Source organism: Temnothorax longispinosus, chromosome 10 (genome assembly GCF_030848805.1).
Source record: "Temnothorax longispinosus isolate EJ_2023e chromosome 10, Tlon_JGU_v1, whole genome shotgun sequence".
NCBI classification, from domain to species: domain Eukaryota; kingdom Metazoa; phylum Arthropoda; class Insecta; order Hymenoptera; family Formicidae; genus Temnothorax; species Temnothorax longispinosus.
In genome coordinates this window covers 3,713,282-3,736,703 of record NC_092367.1, presented here as the reverse complement: position 1 = coordinate 3,736,703, position 23,422 = coordinate 3,713,282, and the positions used below count along the sequence as shown (strand labels likewise).

The following is a 23,422-nucleotide window of genomic DNA, read 5'->3' as shown; positions in this document are numbered from 1 at the left end:
AAATCAATACGAAGTTAATTAATTATTGAAGACTGATACGCGGTGCATCATTGCGAACATAAGCGCCGCGGCACACAAGTGTGCGCCTACTTAGCATTATCGTACGAGCTCGTTCGGTGTCGCACGTGTTGACCTTTCGTTCGTTCTTCGGATATGAGTATAAAGATGCAAGTGCACGGTTAGTAATGATGTTAAATTGAACAGGCGGGATATCGCTATCCAAATCAGTTGTTTTTCATCGCGAAGATTATTTCATCGAACGATCGCATCTGATTAAACAGCAGATTAATACGGATTAATGCGGATTAATGCGTTATTATGGTGATTGGATCGCTTTCAATCGGATAGATAATCGTTACGACCGCAGACCAAAGGACCGTTTTCCTCGCTGCTTGGCAGATCTATTTGCATACTCGCGAAGTTCTATAAATAGCGTCAGCGCGCGATGTCTGCCTAATGAAGCTGTCGCTGTTCTCGAGGATGCGCATTTATGGGAAGCGATTGAATTCCGAGTATTTTTCTATTATCTCCCTTCGTGGAAAAAGGAAACTGACGTTTCATTAAACGATATTATTGAAGTCGATCGCGAGCCAAGAATTATGATTAAAGTGACCAGACGTGCTAATTTAATCAATACTGTATTGACTCGAGAAACGATGGCACTTTTTTTTATGATTAATGAGATACAGATGGCCATCTCACAGACAGCTGCGTAGCGCGATTCGATCAAAGAGAATTTAGCCCGCGCTGCTGCTCGGAACGTGTAATAAACGCGTCGGCGGAAATACCTGGGCCCGTGTCCAAATGTGAATCAAAGGCGCGTGCTGTTACGCCTCTAATATAATTCCTCTTTGTTCGTTGTGTGTCTCACTTAGCACGATACTACGCGCGTGCGCGCGCGCGATTATTCTCTCGAAAATACGCGCGTTTGTTTATCGAGCAATAATAGCGGTAGCACGTGATACCGTGCGCACTTGCACGTGCACACTTACCGGCGAGATGTTTCCACAATGTAATCTTCGCAATTTTCGAAGACTGTTTACGCTACGCGCTTTTCGATGCACTTTCTGTTTACATGCTCTCGATGTAAACGTCGTATCGTCGTGCAGGATTGTTTTCTTATTTTATTGAGTTAATTTTACATCATGTCAGAAAATGAAAATATTCGAAATTATCTAACGTCTGTAAGAGTTTTTCGCAAAACTATTTCTGAGTTGACTGATAATGAGATGATTTAATTGGATTCGTTGAATCGTTCAGGAACGACGAAAGAATTATCTACACATGTGTAAAATCTATATTAGGATGAAATTTAAATTAAGAAACTGTAGCTGTAATTGAAGTAATATTTCATTATTTTATTTTTTTATCAAGCAATCGTGAGAAAATGTTGATAATGTAATAATTTAACTAGAATACGTTTTTAATTTTCTTTAGGCATTTTCTATTTTCTAATTGTTACTTTAGAAGATTTATTTTATATTTGAGAGATATATAGATGCGCGTACGTGAACTCGGCTTTTTGTGTAGCATTTTATCACAGTATTTTATATTAATAAAATTAGAGATGGAATGAACATGCGAAATAGGGCGAAAAAATGTTATAGCTACACTACTGCGCGTCTACAAATCGCTTTTATGGCGGTTACGTTATTTATATCAGAGGCCACGGGATATATTATCTATTTAGCTCGAAAATTGTGTAGCTGGATACGTCCGGTTTATCGCCTCGCCTTCGGCGGACGACCGACAACGAAATCGGTGCATGAACGCATTGCACTCACGCGCCGGCCATTTTTACGCGCCGCGCTGCATTATCGTGCGTCTCGCGCATCGCGCCGACTCGTATTGTTTATCGAACTCCGTTCTACGCAGAGCTATGTAATATTATCGTAAAACCGGCTGTAACGAGTTACGCTTATCAAGCTTCGTTTCACTTCCCTCCGTGATTGCGCGGCGCTCATTAGTCGTCTTTGCAATAATAATGGATCAAAGATCTCTCGCGCGGCCGGAACGAACGCGTGGCACTTTCGATGACTTATGGCATTGTCTCCCCTCTCTTCGCGGAAGGAAGCTGCATGAAAACACGATTCGAGGCTTTCAGCACGCTACGTTTCGCAGAAAAGAAAACAAAATCATTATACTCGATTAAAATGTCAGCTTTTTTATTATGTCGTATTACCCCTTCGTGACTACTTATGGAGACTAAATTATTTAAATTGTTCATCTATTTATTATCTACTTAGACTTGTTACATATTTATATGTAAATATGTCGGGGAGAAGAGAAATTTCCGTATACATGCGTGTCGTTTCGCGGGCTTCGCTTATGCACACGCGAGAATTATGGATTTTCTGCAGTCGGTTTTTTACGACGGACCTTGGGACGTTGTGTGGTAATTGCAAGCGCAGAGCTGCTGCTCGATGGTGCCACCATCACGGTTCGTCGTGCGAGATGATGTCACGCATCAAAAGTACCATCGTACATAAATACTGAATGCGTGCGCGAGTGCGTGCATGCGTGAGTAGTGAGAACACGTGCGAAACGCCGACGGGACAACGACAATCGCGTCTTATCTTTCGTATGCTAAGCGCACGTAGGAAGCGTACATAATACATACATACGCGAGAGCCTCAAGGAGACACGGACGCGATTGATTCTTATTAATAGATTCGTTGCTTTCGAAAAGATGGCATATGCGCATGCCGTCTTGTCAACCATGGAAACTTATATGAAGATCTTTCCTCGCGAGATGCGCACTACGTATTAAAGAGAAAATCAAAATGTACGAACACACGTACTGCTAAGATATTGTCGAATCACCCATGGCTTTAAAGCACGAAGTGCGAATTTTAGTCGCACAAGTGAGATTCGAAAAATATATTTATAAAAATAATGTTTATTGAGATGCATCATCGTTTGTCGAAATCAATTATGCGCTTAATTGTATATTTTCGCTCGCGATCCAAGAATTTATGTCTGCGCGCGATCACGACGTTTTCATAGGTCAGACGTTGCCATGGGAAAGTCAAGAAAAGCCATTTTACAGCCGCGGCTGCGAGCGTTTTGAGGTCGGCCGAGGTGCTGTTGCGCCAATGTTATATTAAATACTTGACGTTCTCGCGATATCTCTCTTACTACGTGCATCGAATGCGTATGCGGAAAATTCATAACGCCGTTGAGTTTTAATACGCGTTGTAGCTGCCGTCGCCGCGGTTTATTATAATAGGTAGGTTTACGATCGCGTACGCGTTGTTGTTGATTATCTATTTAAATATTAAAGCGTTTGCTATAAATCTTGCTGCATCTTTGATAATTATTTTTTAAAATGATAAATGTGCTTCTTCGACTGTCCACAAAATGCCCGCCGCGTCAAAATGCATTCCCCGACGAAATCACACAAAGTCAGTTTCTCTTTAGCGAATATTTCTGATCGTATAAAATAATGTTTTTTCGATCGCAAATCGCAACCGCCTATCGTGTACAGTTTACTGTCCATTAAGGAAAACGAGCGAAATTTCTTTGGTATACGCCAGTTTCTCCAGATAAGAATAACCCGTTTCACCTTGATCACCGTTTTATCAACGCTAAATACCGCATGTATTTCCTCACTTTATTTCACGCAAACCATTAGCTTTGATATGGCTCTTTTACGCGATGGGCCCGGCATGATAACCGGCGCGCGGGTATCACTTGCATATTACAAATAGATTTAATTGGTCTGTTCCGCTTTGCTCGACCCGGTTACATAAACTCAATAATGCGGCGTTATTTAATTGCAGCGTTACGCTTCGCGAAACAAAATACCCGTATTATCGTTACACGCGGCGAGTTTTATATAATACACAATTCCTCTTCCTGAACATAAATTCGGTGAATAACGCGCGATGGTTTTATATACAAGCTGCTATCATTTCACGCTACATAAGGTTAATGCTTCGTTATATCGTCAGTCATTGAGAATAAAATAACAGTTATTATATTAAACTATATAACACTGAATAACTTTAATGACTAATTATAGTTACCAGAAATAAATAAAAAATATTTAGCAAAGATTCTGACCATGGATCTACGTAAAAATATATTATGATGATGCCGAATATATATGTAGATATCAGATTTTACATATATATGTATATTATATATTCTTTTTTAAATCATACTTGTATGTATGTACAAATGTATCAACACGTATATTTGTAATTTATCATAGTACCAAATATTTGCATTCCACAGATTGGTTACGGTTCTAAATTTGGCTTTCGATATAAACAATTCTTAACGTTATATATTTATTTAATATGCTACAAATATGATCGGCCACGAACGTGTCCGATGCATATTTATCTAACGATATTTTCATTGCACGGTGAATGGTGTCACGCGAGACTTCATTGTCACTCCCACTATGGCTAACTATGAGTATCTATCGAGAGGAGCGGTAACTGGGTCAACGAGTCGACGATTCGTTTATCTGTTTGTTTGCTCCCGTCTAGCGCCGCGTAATTCTGTAAAACGAGCCGCTGGGCGGAATAGCGGCAGAAATCGTTAAACCGAAAGAGAATCTTACGTATATGTTCTAATTTCTGTGCACATTGCAGTTATTTTGGAATTAGGCAAATATCCATTTTGTCTTTGTTTATGGAAAGGCGTATATAAAAATTATAATATAAAATAATTGAATTTTATATTCATACCTATATTATATACATAGGTACATAAATACCATGATAAAGAAAAGATAGGAGTAAAAAAAGATAATTTCTGTTGTCTGTTAATCCTGTTATTGCCGTTTGTGTTTTTCTTTTCTCGTTTACATCACATAATTCGTTATGCCGTTACATAATGGTTTCTTTTTACAAGCTCTTTATCTACGATTAATCATTCTCGCGAGTAATGTATATATCCCACGATTATCGTATAACACTTCAAGAGTATTATACGATTCTGGAGATTAATTAAAGGCGAAATATTTAATATTGAATTGAAGATTAAAATAATCTTCGATTTATTAGCATTTCATCAAAGTTGGCCAACATAATATATAATATCATATATACTTTTATTTTTTTATTAGAATACAAAGTAATTATATAATATAATATTAATTTACAGAAATAAATTCTCGATCCTGTTAAGATGAATTTAATTCTTCGTACAAATGTTGGATTCAACATGCAATCAGAGCACATTATGTGCGTCGAAATTATGTCAAAACAGTCGGAAATATTCGACGGAAAATTACTTTACAACGCGGTAAATATTTTGTCGCAGTGATCGATTATTGACATAGGGTGCTCGGCGATTATTTTTATGTATAAATGTACGGCGCGCGTTCACCTTGCCGTCATTCGCTCGCATGACGCTCGAGTCAGCAGGCAACGGCGTGAACGGCCCCTTTGTGCCGTCACCTTGTTATCACTCGAGACGCGACTCATTCGCTATAGAATATTTAGTGATTATCATCGAATGTTCTAACAATTTATAAGCGCATCGATAATCATTATTTATCGATTGTTTATCAATAATACTACATATCGCGGGATTTAAACGCTTGCGGTATTGCATTTTATTTGTATATCTTTGGACGATCCATCGCGTCTTCTGAATTAACCATTAACTTGACTTTATCATGTCACATGCGGTATCAAGCTGAAGACGCCGATGATATATCGAGTTTTTCGACCATCAACTTCGTGGTTATGGCTTGGGCTCCGATTCGAGTTGCGTCGCGACGCGTTAAATCAATGCTCTCGTATTTAATTCCGTTTTAATTCGGTTTGTCGATTTCATGATATAAATTTGACGTTTGCATGTTGATAATTTGTAAAAACTTCTCGCCATTCAAGGTTTATTCATCACGTGGCGTGCAACGAATAATAGCTCGATGCAATTGTACTTTTTTCATGCTCTTCTATATCGTGTATGATAACATATTTAATTATTTACGTGTGTTTAATTGGATTTTCGTGAGTGAACGTTGTGTATGAATGCCTTGAAGAACTAAAGAGAAACGAAAGAAATATCAGGTAATGGCGCAGAAACCTTAAGCTTATTTATTTTTTTGAATTGTTACCTAAATGTTTTAGAATTGTTTGCGCAATAATTACTTTTATAAAATATTAATTATTTTGAGCGTTGTTACAATTAGGATACATTTCTATTTTTATAGATCACCTTAGTGTTGAAAATAATATTCAAAAATATTTTCAATTTGTCATACGCACAAATAAAAGGAAGTCGGGATATTTAATGATTATATAATTACATTCTAAGTAATTTATTTAAACGCACTTATGATAATTAATTGCATTTTTTCACATATATGCAATATTAATTTTTTCTAACCCATCTATCCGATTCTAGTCCATCAAGAGACACGGTAGTGTCTCGTGCCAACTTGGCACTGCCAAGTACACGCGGAGCGAGACCGATCGTGACTCTTATACGCGACGCAACGATTTGCGAATACTCGAGATGTTTATCAATAACTTGATTATATCAAATTTCTCTTATTATTATTGATTATATTACTTAAAACGAAATAAAATACCAGATAAAGATAAAATAACGTACTAGTTTTATATGTGAATTCAATTATACGAAATATAAATGATTGTTGTATGATTTATTTAGGGATTAAATAGCCGTTTATTAGCGTTTCAGAAAAACGTTTAAATAGCTGAACGCATGAACTTTACGCGATATGGCGATTGGCCAACTTTGATAGCTTAGAGAACTATTATAGTCTCAATATTCTTATATTATAATTTTAGAGTCGAATTGATCTCCGGAATACATTCTTAAAATGTTGTTCGATAGTGGCGATATACACAACGTTTTATTTATCGACCATTAAAACGCGTTCTCGGTACAGCTATTATGGAATGAGCTATTATGGAATGTTGAAAAGTCAGAGAGGGCAATTTTATAAAAGCCAGAGTAATGTAAACTTTACTGTGGTAATAGTACAAAGTACTTCCAGCAACGGTTATGTAAAATGATAATATAGAGAGAACACTGCAGCTATATATATTTTTGCATAACAGTTTAAAATGTAGAAGTTGTATAACAAACAGTGGATAGATAGAGATAGATATTAAAATTAATCTTTTACATCACATCATATTTAATTATTTAAATAAATTTTTTGAAAAATTATAATATGTGATGATCTAAAAGATTCCTTAAAAATAAAACTTTTGGGGAATTTTTACATCAACGTAAAAGGTTTTCGTCGGGAAGATTTAGCAATATCAATTATCTGCCATTCTCCAAATTTTTTCCTTTATTTGGATTTTTCTTTAACCTGTTACGTAAACCCTAAAAATGTTATGAAATTATTATTTAAGGGGGCAGTCTAGGTCTATTTTGCCATATTTTCAAGAATTTTTTTGTCATAGTAAAATGTATATTGAAATATCTCGAAACTTTTATATATTATCTCACGTATATTGAAGTACATAAAAAAATTTTTTTTTCTTATTTATGGCGACAAATGTAAATCCCATAGAAATCTGGTTGACATGATATCTCGAGTTAGAAACGTCTGAAACAAAAAATTCAAACGGGATATTAAAGTATAAGTAAGTGGCTACAGCCGGTACTAAAATTAAACATTTTGGGTAAAAAGAAACAAAATGGCGGACTTTTTTAGTTGCAAAAAGCAACTAAAAAGCAACTTTTTTGCAACTAAAAAAGTCCGCCGTTTTGTTTCTTTTTACCCAAAATGTTTAATTTTAGTACCGGCTATAGCCATTTACTTATATTTTAATATCCCGTTTGAATTTTTTGTTTCAGACGTTTCTAACTCGAGATATCATGTCAACCAGATTTCTATGGGATACCCTTACATTTGTCGCCATAAATAAGAAAAAAAATTTTTTTTATGTACTTCAATATACGTGAGATAATATATAAAAGTTTCGAGATATTTCAATACATTTTACTATAACAAAAATATTCTTGAAAATATGGCGAAATAGACCTAGACTGCCCCCTTAAAAATTTACTAAGATTTAAAAATTACGACATTTTTTCCATGAAGGAATGCACGTAAAAACTTTATTACATTTTTTAAAAGTCGCTATCTTGGTCGAACTTGGCAAACTTTTTTCGTCAAGAACGAGTTTCTGATAGAAGTAGAACTTAGTAAAATGTTATTCGGGAAACGGGCGAATTCAGAACGATTTATGGGATTGCAAATTGCGGTTCGCGTGCGCACATATATCGTATCGTGAAATGCATTTGCGCCGTTGTATGCGTTAGCGTGAATCTACGTGTACTCGCTCACCTTAAGTAAAGACACGTGTAGCGAATTTTGCAGCAACGACGGCGTCTTGCAATCTCTCACGATAAGATAAATCCGCGGCGGAGTTGTCGGAAATATCGGAGTTTTTCGCGGAAAGAACGTCGTTGGTCATGCGCTACGAGACAACTTGTTGCTTCTCCTAGAAGGTAGGAGAGGTAGGAGAGAATGAGGAGACGAGGGAGCCTCTCGCCCGTTGCATAATATGCACCGGTCGCAGTAGCGTATCGTGTATTCTGATTTCGTTTATCGCGAGGTTTAAGCAACCTTTATTTCCTTTTGCATCTTATTTCGTTATTAAAATTTGTTTATGTAAATTCTTTGCTGCGTTTATCTCTCCCACGTAATTCGCTTTTCTTCACGAAAGAGTCAAGTATGATTGTTAAACGATTGTAGGAAAATATTTCCGTATTCATAAATTGTTGAATAAAGAAATTTATTAAAATAATATGTATCTGATAATACCTAATAATATGTAGGTACTCACATGATTATTATTAAATATGTGTATATACATATTATTAGATATTATCAGATACATATTATTTTAATAAATTTTCTTATTTTAGATATAATATGCACGACAGATATGTGCAAGGTTTTGCAATGAACTTCAGCGGTTCTACTTAAAATGAATAACGTGATTCGAGTTTCAGGTTGCAGCGCGAGATTACTAATGATACGCATCAGATTAGTGCGCGCTTTACCTACCGGGTAGAGTATAATAAGTACAACATATATGTATATATTTGTTACGAGGCTCCAACCGGTCTCTATCTTTAATTAATGTTACATGAGGAGATTATCGTGTCATGAAAGCGACTAGTTGAGATAGAAAGTTACTTGTAGTCGACAAGTGATATAGTGATATAGATTTATTCCCGGAATAGGATTCGATTCGCGTGAAAAGGGCATATTTATTATTATATAGAAAAATATATATTTTGAAAAGCATTTATTATAAATTATGCAACAAGAATATACCGCACGTATATGTTTTTAAGAGAAGTAATATTTTCACTAACACCAGATTAAATATATACTGATACTCGACTATACTATAGGACTTAACACTCGATTATCTTGGTCGGCGATTTTGCGACTGTTTGGTATTAGGTAATTAGGAGACATGTGAGGTTTTGTTATTTGTGTGATCAATATTACCGTTATCTGTTTGTGCAAGATATTTTTTTAATGATAGGGCGACGATTCGTGAATTCGTCAACAGACAGTGATTGTCAATAGACGTCACTTTTTAACGAAAACAGTTTTATATCAAATTTAAAGCTATTAATTCTAAAGTCTTTATTTTTTTGTAAAAGCTAAATTATACTGATGCTTGCTTAAATGTTTTTATGAAAAAGTTAACTTCTTTGAAATTTCATATGGACGGAAATGTTCTTTAACTATTTCTATATAAGTTTTTTAATTTTATTTATTTTCCTTCCAAATACATTTTTCTATCTTCAAGATAAACGAGATATTTTGCGAGAGTTAATTTCGCCAATCATGACAATTGATTTTATTGTACGGCACGTTATCAATGGTTTCTCCCACATCGGACTAAATATTGCATTCCCATCGCGTGGACTGAGTCTCATTATACGCCAGTGCATCGATACAATGAGGAATTGTTCACCTTATGCGGTTAAGACGGACAGACGAGTGTAACTTTTTGTGTCTGGCATAATCATGTAAATGCATTTGACTCAGTCATCGCGTTGTCTGTTCCATTGTTCATCGAAACAAAAGATACCAATTGTACGAAAAATTACTTGCTTGTAATGTTAATCAATTGAATGAAAAAATTGAATCAGGGCAAAATTTTGTGTCATGTTACAGAAATGAATTGAAGAGTTGTCGTAAATTTTTTCTTCTTTTGCATATATAATAAATTCTTCATATGCGATTTGCGATCTACCATAAGCAAATCTTTATCTTTCGATCCAATAGAGATTCGGTAAGCTGTCTGTCTGTCTGTCTGTCTGTCTGTCTGTCTGTCTGTCTATCCGCACGGCTCGTCGGTTCGCCAATTTCCTTCCTTAACTCGCGGCTTCGGTGTCGGCAATTTAACGAGGACGAGCAAGCGAAGACATTCGAGTTTGTAATTAGCGTGATTAGCACGGCGAAGTAAAGCAGTCAAATACACTCGCGCCCGAAGCTTACCGCCTTGATTAAGGAGACAATAATTTAACGCGGCTACGCGTTTGTTCTCGCAATTATCGTTGATATACTGAGCGCTGTGCAAGGACAGAGTAGATCAAGATTACTATGATAACAAGAAATATATTCATCGCACTTATACGTGCACATACTAGTTTTATTGTATATATCTTATTTTCTTGAGAATAAATAGCGAAAGGATTTATTTTGGATAAATAAAAGTCATTGAATTTGAATAGAGGCGTCACGAGTATCATGTCAAGTCAATCATAATTTATGATAATTTTATTTGATGGAGATTTTGTAGAGAGATAGAATACAACGCGCATTATATTTTTAGATTATAGATAATTTGCGACATATACATACATACATACTTGAAAGAATGGCATTTCAAAACTGGCTAAAAATATCGCTAAGGAATGATAATATGCATGATAACACAAAATTGTAGCGCGCAAACAAGTACCTAATCTACCGCGTCGGATAAACAACAAACCGGAAACCGATATCTTGCTTAATCATCTTCGTTTCAATTTCTTGATTGACGAGAGAGATCCAATCTAGATTCACTACCGGGCCGTCATTAACCAGGATGATGTACCCGGTGATCCAAAAATAAAGTCGGGCCGTTCGTTACACTTGGTACTTGCGAACTCACGCCACTAGTTAAAGATTCTATCTTTACTTTTGTGTGTGAGCTAACATCGCGCGCGATATCTTTGGCTTGTTTATACGGGGCGTATTGCGAAACGCTTTTCTAGAATCGTTAGATTCGTCGGGCCAACAGTAAATTATAATTACTCTGCGCCGCGTTCACCGAAACGTATATACTTTCTCGTGATAACTTCTTGTCCCACCGCTCGCTACGGTAGTGTATTTGATTATCGTGATTTATTAGCAGTAATTCGTAATTTTTTATATTGATTGGCTGAATCTGTTTGTTAATGAAGATGTAAGCGCATTAATAGCGATGAAGGAAATTAAAATTTAAAATAGCAAAAAATTAAGACATAAAGTATCGAAATAATTATCGAAGTTCTTAGAAATAATTTCAGTCGTTAGCAATAAACGGATATAATGATTTCCGATATTAAATACTTAAAGCGCACTAAAAATTTCCGAATCCGCATCAGGCAGGTTATAACTAATTAGCAATTATAGAAAGCGACAAACATGGCGTTTGTAGTGGATCTTATCTCCGCTAACACTAGCTTTCACCGGCATGAATAATTTCGCTACACTCACAATAGAATCGCGCTCCTCGTATGCGAGAAAAACGACAGCGAGATGCACCTTTCCGCTCTCGGCACTCCGTCTCCGTCGCTCTCGTGCGCGGTGGTCATTGCAATTAAATGCCAGTTCCCGGGATCGCGCCGAGTGGAAGAGTGGAAGAGTGAAAGAGGAAACTCCCTTCGTGATTAGCGGGCGCGAGCGTTTGCAATTAATATGATCTTAAGAAAGCGGACACGAAGCGGCGCGCTTGCCTGCAAAGTATCACGATGGCTTCGGTTTGTGCTACCAGCGGCGTTGCTTTCACTCCGCGAGAGAAGAAAATTGCCTGAACGATCGCGAGATCCGATTCGCGGTGGGTTAGGTTCGACAATAATGATCGCGCCGCGGTACGTTCCTTGCATATTAGGCGTGCCATTAATTAAGAACCAGCTTTCCATACGTGTCGTTTTTTGCAACGGGGGGCGATTGCTACTCGAACAGGCCGCGAGATAGACAGGAAATTAACCGGCGCTATTCACAAAGTATCTTGACCATTTAAAAATAGAGAATGCGTAACCTGCTATAATTATAAGGGGCAAATGACCTCTTGAAAATGTTATAATAGAGGCCTCGGTGATAGGATATTTTTGGTCAATAATCATTCTTCGTTTCCGAAAGATTTATGAGAAGATGAGAAAATATTTCGTACTAAAGAATAAAAATAGAAAGTTACGTCTGTCATCCTGATATCTTCAACTGAGACGAAAATAAATAATTGTATTCGTTACATTAATGTATTTCTCGTCAAAGGATTGCGTAACGTTGGACGCACGGATGACTTTTACGTCTCGTATTACGCCCCGAATGTAGACATTTATTATTTCTGCTATCTATAAATCCGTCGTGGTTTACGCACGCTTCACAATGTAGAGCAACCACTTGATGATGCTACACGTTCGTGCCAACGCAAACAGGAGAAATAAGCACAGCACACCCGGTCTGTCCACTATGAATATTCCACCGTTCTCTAAGGCAGAAATATTGCGCTTGTTAATCTTTTACGACGCACGACGTTTGATTTTGCAACGTTTAGTATTTGCGTTTTCTTTTTTTGCGACTTTTTTTTACTTTATCGGATATTTGTATCGAAAAGTAAGTAACGCAAAACCTGAGTATCTTCCATTTGGCCTCCTTTTCTCTTCTGGAAGTGATATCCGCTTTCTCTCTCTCTCTCTCTCTCTCTCTCTCTTTCTCTCTCTCTCTCTCTCTCTCTCTCTCTCTCTCTCGTTATTGTATTTTTGCCGAAACTCGTTCTTGATGTAGACACTAAAAAATGGCACTCGGAACACTCAGGCAATAAGGTGTAGACGCGTTCAGGTATACTCCGAAATACCCGTTGCTCGCCACTCACATTTAGCGTTGTTGCATGCATACCGCACGTGCGTAAATATCCGATTCGATTTACTTTATCATGTGACGGCCTCGTGCACCACGGTATTTTACACACGGCTCGGATTCCGCTTCACAAAGCGTTCTGCGCGAACGTAGGGCGAGATACAAATAAATGACAAAATAATATAGAAGATGTCTTTCCTAGAACGACTGCGGGTAATCAAAGCTAATGTTAGTTATTGAGCTCGTAAAAATGTTGTTTTGATAGACCAGACGAGACGCACATCAGTATTATAATTTAAGAATATGAGAATTGGAGGATTTTCAAACTGAAGATTCGAAACATAAACAATACAAGAATAATGTATTTTCACAAAATTATCGAATATTCTTTTAGTCGCACATTATTAGACTAGAGTAATACGAGCTATTTAAATCTCGAGACATAATAGTTACGCATTCATGAGTTTGAAAGGCAAACATGCATGATACATGTCAATTATATTACTTGATATATATATATATATATATATTACATTTTATATATATGTATACTATTTGTGCGAATATTTCGCAGATCGTTCTCCATTTGCAAATGACCGTAATAAACTCGCTACACGTGCAGTTTTACTTCGCACGGACAGACCTATACATGTCATGCGCGACATGCGTGATCGGTAAAGTTAGACGAGCGTTTGTGAAGAATCCTTGTCTTCGAGTATCTCACTGTCGGTCGCAATTTATTTTCCGTTCATATACACATGTCGAAAATATAAAACACGAATCTACTTTTAGTGCGGTAGCGCGTGTCACCAAATTGCCAAAATTTATACTACAATGTTTTCTTTTTCTATTTCCGTTTATACATTTTTATTTTAGAAGTATCGTGCTTTCCGGAATTAAGTTTTGCAGAAGCTTGTCCACGAATTGCACTTTAATGCACAAGGGTAAATAGTAAACCGCTTCTGTCTCGAAGGCGGAATCAACACATGGATTACTTTCGACTCGACTAAGTTCCTTAAGATGAACTTTTCTTGAGTCCTCGCCATCTGTTGCCACTCGTGTATTCTTGAACTCACGACGAAGCAAAAGAACAAGTCAATAAGCAGCTTGAAGTTTCGCAGTGTGCTGCTTCATAGCTCCGGGATGCTCTGCTACGTGGACTTGAGTTTCAGCTTCATTGACCTAATTCCGTATCTCGATGTAAAACTATGACAAAATGAGATCTTGATTTTCTAATGCCGTTTATAAATATTAGATATAAAATGTCAATTTTCTAACAAAATTTATTTTTACCAGGAATATTATTTTTCTTTTATGCACAGCATAAAGAAATATAAATTTAAGAAGTAACTTAATGTTGGACATAAATTTTATAAAACTCATCTCACATCTCACGTAGAAAATCGCGACAAAAAGGAAAATACTTTAGATAGAAAATGAAAAATTTTTAAGATGTTGCCTGCATGGCATTCGTGCGCATGAGCGCACTATTATTATTCGTGAGTTTTCTCAATCGTACAGTTTCCCGGGGCCGCGTTTAGCAGATCGATCGATTCGCGAATAAATAAAGGCGCGCCTTACATTCGATGTGTTTACCACACAGAATCACGATCCCATCACCTCATTTCAATAAACGCGCAGCGGCGGCGTGCGCGCCCGCAGAAAGTATCTAATCTCGGCGCGATAAGCCTAATCGAGACTCGCCACTTTGTGTTCTCATAGACGCGGAATATGCGTTTAAAAAAAATCGTACGGCGTACTAGCGATGCGTCACACCGACGATCGAAAACGGATTAGACTCTGAGACGCCGCAATACGTCTTACGCAACGTCGCAATCTTGTGTTTATCGATAAGAAAACATGTGCGGTTTTAAGTTCGGTAAGGTCAACGATCTACCGAGTTTCTAATGAAAGAGGCTGTCTTTGAAGGCACGCGGGGAACGTAACCGTTTCTTAAAATAATCGCGAGCGCTTGCGAGTAGTGTCTATGCGAAAATAATCGGTCGAATTTTAACCATTCGCAAATCCGCGATATTCTTAGGTGAAACGGGAATGGAGCGAAGATTATTCCTCTATCTAGAAAAATAAACTGGCCTGCTTTAAAGTCAAACAAGCTTCGCACGTTTGCGTATTATTGTTTTACACTGACTGCGGAAGTGAGGAGAGATACAACGGTGCTCAACACTACACTCGCGCGAATACCCATTCATTTCCGGCGCGTTTCGTTTTACGCGGGGGCGAACGATTGCTCTTCGTGAAAAGAGCTTAACCCCGCGCCGCACCCGTATAGTCGGTCGATCTACTTTCCCCGAAAAACCTTCCAACGCGGGGCGATCCGTTCGAGCGGTTCGATAAACATCTTATTTTGGGCCGTGTCGAAACGTCGCGGTGGTGTGCCGCATGCCGTGCGAACACTAAAAATACATGACACCGCGTAACCCGCCCCCGGTGCACCGGCAGTCGGTGAAACTGCAATCGAAAATAAATCTCTCCGTGCCAGGTGTACACCTGGCACCCCGGTGTTCTATTCCGCACCATCGGATTCACATTCCATTCGTCCTCTCGGCATCCTTCTCGGTAACGACACGCGCACCTGTCCCATGTATCCTCCCTGTCTACGAGAGATACGACGGCATTCATCTATACCTAATGAAAATGTCGAACTCGCTATAATTCTAAATAAGTATTGAGTATATTTTACATGAGGTCATCACATACCGATGATAGAACGTATCTCTTTCAACGCAAATATTTTATTTTTTTAAATTATATACGATAATAAAATTGTATGTAATTCAACGCAAATAACTTGAAACATCGCGTAAAATAGTAGACATGATCAATAATTTATCTATAGAAGAGAAAGGATATAGGGTAAAAAAGGGTAATAAAGAAAAAGGATATACAGGATCCGTAGGATGGAATAAAAAGCTTGCTGTAACAACACGTGATATCGATGGAATTGACAACAAGATGTATGAATGTATCATTGGGAAATATACTGTTGGCAATATCGCTCAACGCTTCTCGTCCACTCCTGGCCCGTCCACGATAAGATTGCGACGCAATGATTTTACGTGTTTGCGAACTTCGGAAAAATATACACGTAGATAAGCAAAAATCAATATTTGTCACGTATAAAAATGCAATTATTTTTGCGAGCGCTCGTCGTTGATTACATAGTCGATTACCCTTGGTGACCGTCGATGAAATCATATCCTTGCAGAGCTTCGTAAGGCGACCAATCTTTAAGTCTACGCATAAAAAAATTATATTCTTACAGCTTATTATATGAACTTGGATTTACGACCCTGAAGAGTCTCTCATATTTCTACGACTACTAGTCGGAAAATAAAGTAGTTTACCCAGCCAAATTATGGATATTATGTTTCATCGAAGTAATTGAGAATGAAAAAAGAAAAAACAATTTTAATATTATATTCTGTAATATTTACGCATAATACTAAAGTTACAAACTTAAGAGTAGAGTTTTCTCTAATTCTATAAATATATTTTTTACAAAATTGCATTTTAATTATTCTTGTATATACTGATTACTTAAAAATAACGAAATTTAAATAAACGCACACCAGTTTTTTTTAATGGTATACTATTAACTTTTTTACTATTGCAAAAATTTATTGTTATCCGACAAGATATAACAAGTAAAAGAAGAATTCAGTTCGGCACGCTAGTAATTAAGGCCAATTCTTGCGAGTCGATCAAGTTACATCACCGAGACTCAGTGTGAGGGTAGCATTAACCACCTATATCTGCGATTCGATGTAGTTGGCATCCTTCCAAGGGATGCTCGCTAGTGAGTTTCTTAGAAAGAGAGTGGCGGCATCGGATCTCGTTCTTTTTTCTTTCTTCTCGTTCCTTCATACCTTCCCATCCCCTCTGTGCGCAGGTCGATGTACGAGAAAGACCATTGGGTTTTCTGGGTTAATCACCGAGCTTTTAGTCTTACGCACAGATGCTTCGTTCGACTTGGCTAGGTTTTGTTAGATGTGATAGCGCGGGAATGTAGCTGGTGATCGTGCATCACGCAACTATACTTGTTACATGTATTTTTTTACTTTTAATTTTTAATGGAAAAATTAAGAAAACTATATAAATGTTAAATTATTAATTTAATAAGTTTGTTTATTTCATTATAACGACAAGTGTGGGGAAATATGAAAAAATTCTAGATTATTTAAATTATAATTAATCCTAACTCATGTTAGATATTGATCAAGAAATGTTGAGACGCTTCAGATAAAATAAGCTGTCGATTCTTCAATCACAACTTTACACGTGATGTAGCCTAAGGATCTTGTTGTATCTGATGATTAATCGTTATCCAACTGTTTTTATTCGATTTTACTCGGACTTATCGCCCATGTATAATTCCATTAATCGCGCAAATGACGCGAATTTAACATAGTATTGCATGTGACGATAATTGTAATGGGCCAATAATTGCCAATTATTTCATCATGTTATGTTTTATTGGTGAAATATTGTTTGAAATATTTCGACATTGTTATCACGTATTGCATAACAACGTGAGCGGAAAAATTTGATTACTTAATTCGCTATTCGAAAAACATGTTCTTCTGCTTATGTTATATGGCATTTTTCAGCATCTTTTGCATCTTCAAAATTCTTTTATTATATGGGCAATTTTAATTGTTCGTAATGCGCTATAACATGCAATTAATATAATATAAAAGAAAGTATTTTTGTATCGTTAAATTAAAAGATAATGAAAAAGTTATGCTTTCTGCTCTAAGGCATGATATATACGCATATGTACATTTGTGATAATATTTGCTGTGATAACAAGATTCTAAAACGTCATTGTGTCTATCGTCCTCGATCAATTCGACCGTTAGTCATCGCTGCAGCTGTTCAGGAGAGTCGGGAAATTATTTTGAACAGGGCATCTATTGTCGCGTATCGTAACTTCTAATGTTGAGAAGTTGACACATCGGGAAGTCACTGGCTCACTGGCACCGTGCCAGATTACGTTGGGAAACTCCGCGCTGTTGGTTCTGGACAACGACCCTGCATCGCGAGAGCCCTTATGGTTTGCTCACAATGTTTTAACCCTTTATTTAATTTTTAAAAATTTATCTAATTGGCTGATTTTATCTAATTGGTCTAACATGAATCAAAGAATTTTTATTACTTGGAGAGATTTATGAAAATTCTAATAATATTATAGTTTGCCGATTACGTCAATTCGAATACTTGAACTTATTGTTGGGCAATAAGTTATCGCAACGGATTATGTCGAGTCCAACTTATAGGATCACAAAAGGTTAATAGTAATTGTCGATAAATAAATATTTTTGACATTGTGACAAGATATAAAATATCTTATAATGACAAATATTATTCCAGAGATTAGCTGTTTGTTATTAATTTATTTAGATTACCAGAAATATGTCTACTGTTTTAATAAAATGTTATGAACAAAAGCATCGATAAATAGGGCCGAAGACAAGGAAGATCCTTTAGTCACACTCTTTTAGTCATATATGCATCTATCTTTTAGTGTCCGCATTTTCTCGATGTCCATGGCACCTCGGGTTATCACGAGTGTCACGGAGAAGAAAGTACAGACGCTTTAACCGCTTTATTATTAGAGTATTTAGACTTCGAATCAATCTTTTGTTCACATAAAAATCCTGTCTCCATCGTAAATCATTGGCAATTTGATTGCACGTTAATTATTAAGAACTGTAAACCCATTATAATGCACTAGTGAAAGAAAGACTGCAGCAGATAAGGCATTGCGCAGGATATATAAAATAGGATTCGAGGAGAATTCTTCTCGTACGATGTTCTTTTTTTTTTATTCTATTAAGTCGCGAAACAATCGCGTCGGGAAACATGTTTTCGTGCAAGTAGCCAACACGACGAAACTGCATGTGTATTTAATTAACCGGCGATAATCCATGGCTTGACTCCCGGTCATCACTTTTCGTGTCAAGGCCGTGAACCATTATTGCGTCTTGATGATCTAACATTGCAACGAGTTGGACATAAACGATAGTGCGACATCTCTCTAAGAATGTAGTCAAATTACATATCATGCATAGTTGATCAATATTTTACGAAATTTTTTCTATTAGAAAAACAAGTCCTCGGGCACGATTAATACGATTTCCAATATATTGTTTACCTCACCAAAGATAAAATTCGATGATACGTAAATTAACAACTTTGTTGCATATTCGGATCTGAACGCCGGACTTCGACATGTGACAGCATGTTTGTGAGTGATTCATGAACAAAGTAGCGTTATAAATCCATTTTTCTTTTTTAATCGAAAGTGACCTTGACTTGTGTTCGCAAATTGATCCGCAGCTATCATCACCGTTCTCAGCTGTCAAAACTAAAGATAATGCGATGTCAGAAGGCATTGCCTTTTTTTACATTGCATCAAGTAATTGCACGTGTAAAGCTCTAACAACGAATTAATATCTAGATTTATTATAGGATTTTATCTTTCAGTTAATTCTAGATTTAATTTTTACACGATGAGTTGTGAATAATGACCATGTTTTAGTGACATCCAGTGTAACGCTTATGCATACGAGGTACATCTGCTTAACACGTTTCTCTTGTAGAATTACGGTAATTTATAATCTGGCGTAGTAATGTTAATGCGTTTGGACCTGAAAAATTGAAACTGAATGCCAGACCTCCTCGAAGTAATTTGAAAGATCGATTAACTTCTACTGTTGCTGGTAATTTACAAGTGGCGCAGGCTCGTGTTTGTGCCTGAAATACCACCTTCTCAAATGTTCTCTGAACGTGTAGCGTTATCTTCTACTCGCAGCTAGGAAATGGTTAATTACTCCAACTCCGAGATATGAATATAAATCAAGGGATTGCGGCGATAATGCGCTAAGCCACATAATAGACTATTATTTGATATTTATTAGCATTTCTTAAAGAAATAACATTTATCAGAGCGAGGCTAAAATTTGTTTTAACAAATAGGAACATAAAATATAAATTTTTATTAATTTGTTATATATATGCGATAAAATGCATACTAAATATTCATTTTTAGCTTATTTTGCCAATTAATTTTTTTAAATTTTATATAACGTGTTATTTTTACGAGCTGCTTAAATGAATGGAAAACAATTTCGATAGATGCATCGCGTGAGAGTCTAGAGGGAACTCCCATGTCGATGCCCGGATAGCTCAGTCGGTAGAGCATCAGACTTTTAATCTGAGGGTCCAGGGTTCGAGTCCCTGTTCGGGCGTTTTTTTTTCTCTCGTATTATTCCTCCGCCGCGATCGAATACGCTCGGCTGTTATCGAAAAGAGATTTTTATTTCGTCACACATACAGATTTACGCAGACGATTTCTGCCTACTCGGTGCGAGAGTTTATTCTTTAATAAAGAGCTCGACGGCAAATTCCAGCGACGATGTCGAAGAGAGATCCAGATCCCATGGGTCTCTGTCGCTATGATTCGGTCGTTCGTGCCGTCTCATTCTTCCGGATCGTTCCATTATCTCCGTGAATCCTCTCTTTCGTATTTGCTGCCGTAAAATGGGATATGCTTGCACACCGCCTTCCAGTCCGTTATCCAAGATATAGCGATTATTGACGCCGCTCCGTAACATAGGAACGGAATTTTGCTGCGAGAGAGAGGAACGGAGGGTGAGATTTCGCAGTTTGGCATAAATAACAGCGAGATCTTTCGGAGGATATGAAAAAATAACCGCTTGTTCCCAGCAAGTAACTTTTTATCGTCGAATTTTAAATGTCACTTGACTTTCTCGTTTATAATCATATAAGTTTGCCGCGGTCTTCGTAATACTGATATGTGTGCGACTAGTTATACACGTATTTATTGCAAATATTTATGTATATTACAGGCATCTATATTCTGCAAATGAAAAAAAAAGACAAGAAACTAACTCTACAACTTGTTAGAAATTAAAATATATCCCAGCGTGATCTCGAAGCGTGGTCATTCTTAGGTTAATAAAACGCGAGCATAAAATGCGCCGTATAAAAATGTAATTTACAAAACAGCGACTCTTTTCGCTCTGAATTTCCATCTTCTGTAAGGCGACGGACAACAGCGTGACGGGAAAGTCATTATGTCGATGATTCATACGACGTAATTATTTCGAAGATATTGCACTTCCTGACATGTACTAATAGTCATCTCTTTGTTACCGTGTCTTTTTTGTTTTACTATCGAATTATGGTCGGCTATAACTCGATTAATGTCACGTGTGGACGCGCGTGGCTTTTTTTTTTCAGGAGCGGCATCTAATTAGCCCGCAATATATCCTTTCACAAGCGCATCTCCCATATCTGGACAAGATAATTTAAAAATTTACTCAATCTAGATGAAATTGATAATAATAAAGAAATTTATAATGTTAGCTAAAAATTTAAAGAATTTAGCTGTTCTCGAATCTTATCGTGTAAAATTATAGAAAGTACGTGAATTTCGGAATCAACAATACAAGGAAATAGAAATGTTGTGCGCGCGTTTCGCCGATTTCTCCAGAAAATAAAAAGGGCATTTCGCACAGTCGGCGTGTATTCCTTTTGAATCTTTGGATGGGGTTAACGGTTAAGAGAGAAATTGCGCGGACCTTTTTACGAGATTTGTCTCGCGGCGGTTCTCTTGCATAGGGTGCTCGTATGTATAAATGCATTGCATATGTGAATGAAATCTACATATATGTAAATTAAACGCACACGTGCGCCTCATATTCCTAACACAGCGCTCAGGTTCCGCGTGCAGCTCGCGAGAATAATCGAATAGAAGCATCATACATTACGCATACAGATACTATACGAAATACACAGATATTTCGAGATTGAGAGAAAGAGCTGAATAAATACGTGGTGAGTGCGCAATTAAGAACTCATTCAAGACTCGTGTAAACTTTTCCTGCCGGCAGATGCTTTAACGCGAAATCGCGCATATTAGGAGACAGCGATATTTAGCCATTATCGAAACGAAGCTGATTGAACGTATGACAGCATTCGATTTATGTCGTTCCATTATCGCTGTCAAAAACATTAAACGTTAATTAATTGTCGCAGTCGATAACGCCGAAAACCGTCATTAACATCGCCAACTTGATTTTCCTCCTAGTGACCGTAACTGTATGTTAAGTCCTTCGCGATATATGTTAATTATCAAGTAGGTTTCTCATTTGCATTGCCGTTGCACAAGTACCAATCGAATGTTGCAGACGATACAACCCAAATGCAAATTTGAACAAGATTGGTTTGTGAACAGTACACGATGTTTCTACCCAGTATAGTGTCGATAGTAGTTCTAGTAGGCATTTTTAATTGGAAGTAAAATAGCATTCTCCTTTAATTCCGGAAGAAATTAATGGATTTATAATATAACTGCGTAATCTGAGTTAACTTGAAATTTGTTCCAAAAGAAATGTACTTACATTTTTCTCTCGCTCGACGATTTTACACATTAATATTATTATCATTTCCTCTCTTTCCAAACGGGATATTTATCTCAGGATGTTTATATAAAACGGAAAGGATACAAATTTACAGGAACTATCGGGTAGCATTGCGGGCCGTATCGGGAAGAGATAAAACAACAAAGCCATTCTTTCGCGCGATAAGTTTATTCCACCGCAAATATATAAGGCTGTGCGCGCAGAAAAAAAGGGATACTTTGTTTCCGTCACGTACGTTTTAATTCCTTTGTTTAATACACCGCTTCTCGATCGTTATACTCCCACGTTTTTTTCCCGCTCACCCTCAGTCTCACCCTCACCCTTGCCCGTCGACTTTTTTATCTCTCTTAGAGAATGCCGTGCACATGTCTCTCTATTCATATCTCTGTCCGTTTGTCGAGCCGAGATTCCCGTGAACTCGTTTTCCTTCCCCTCACGATACACAAACTGCACCGCGTGACTCCATGTGTGGCGTCGGCGTCGTGGCGGCGGTTGAATTAAACTAGAACTGGTTTATTTTCCCTTTGCCAGTGTTTTTCCAACTACACGCATTTTTCTATTTTCCCCGGCACCACCGACCACCGAGAATTAACGTCTTCTCGAAGTCGGTTAAAAGATTGTGTATCATTTTCCTGGTATGTCGGAACTTATTCGCTTTACTTGGCATAATAATTTCGTTTTATATCAAGACACTCTCGCTCCAAAATGTTTTAATAGCATTTTTCACGGAATTTCTCTTTTTCATTTATCTGTGCTCCACAATTATCAGAGAAAAGACTGTCCATAAGAGAAGATAGATAAAGATACTATTTATTCTAATTTTCAAATATATATCTTTTACAACTAAATGTAACATGTGTATATGTGC

General features: G+C 37.1%; 1 protein-coding gene and 1 non-coding gene across 3 annotated transcripts in view; both read left to right on the top strand.

Annotated features, from left to right (window-relative positions):
- Positions 1 to 23,422, top strand: part of Sesn (Sestrin) — a 168,394-nt gene that overhangs the window by 76,410 nt on the left and 68,562 nt on the right. The window lies entirely within an intron of this gene.
- Trnak-uuu (transfer RNA lysine (anticodon UUU)) lies at positions 20,283 to 20,355 on the top strand. Its single transcript has one exon. It is a non-coding gene; the product is annotated as a tRNA-Lys (tRNA).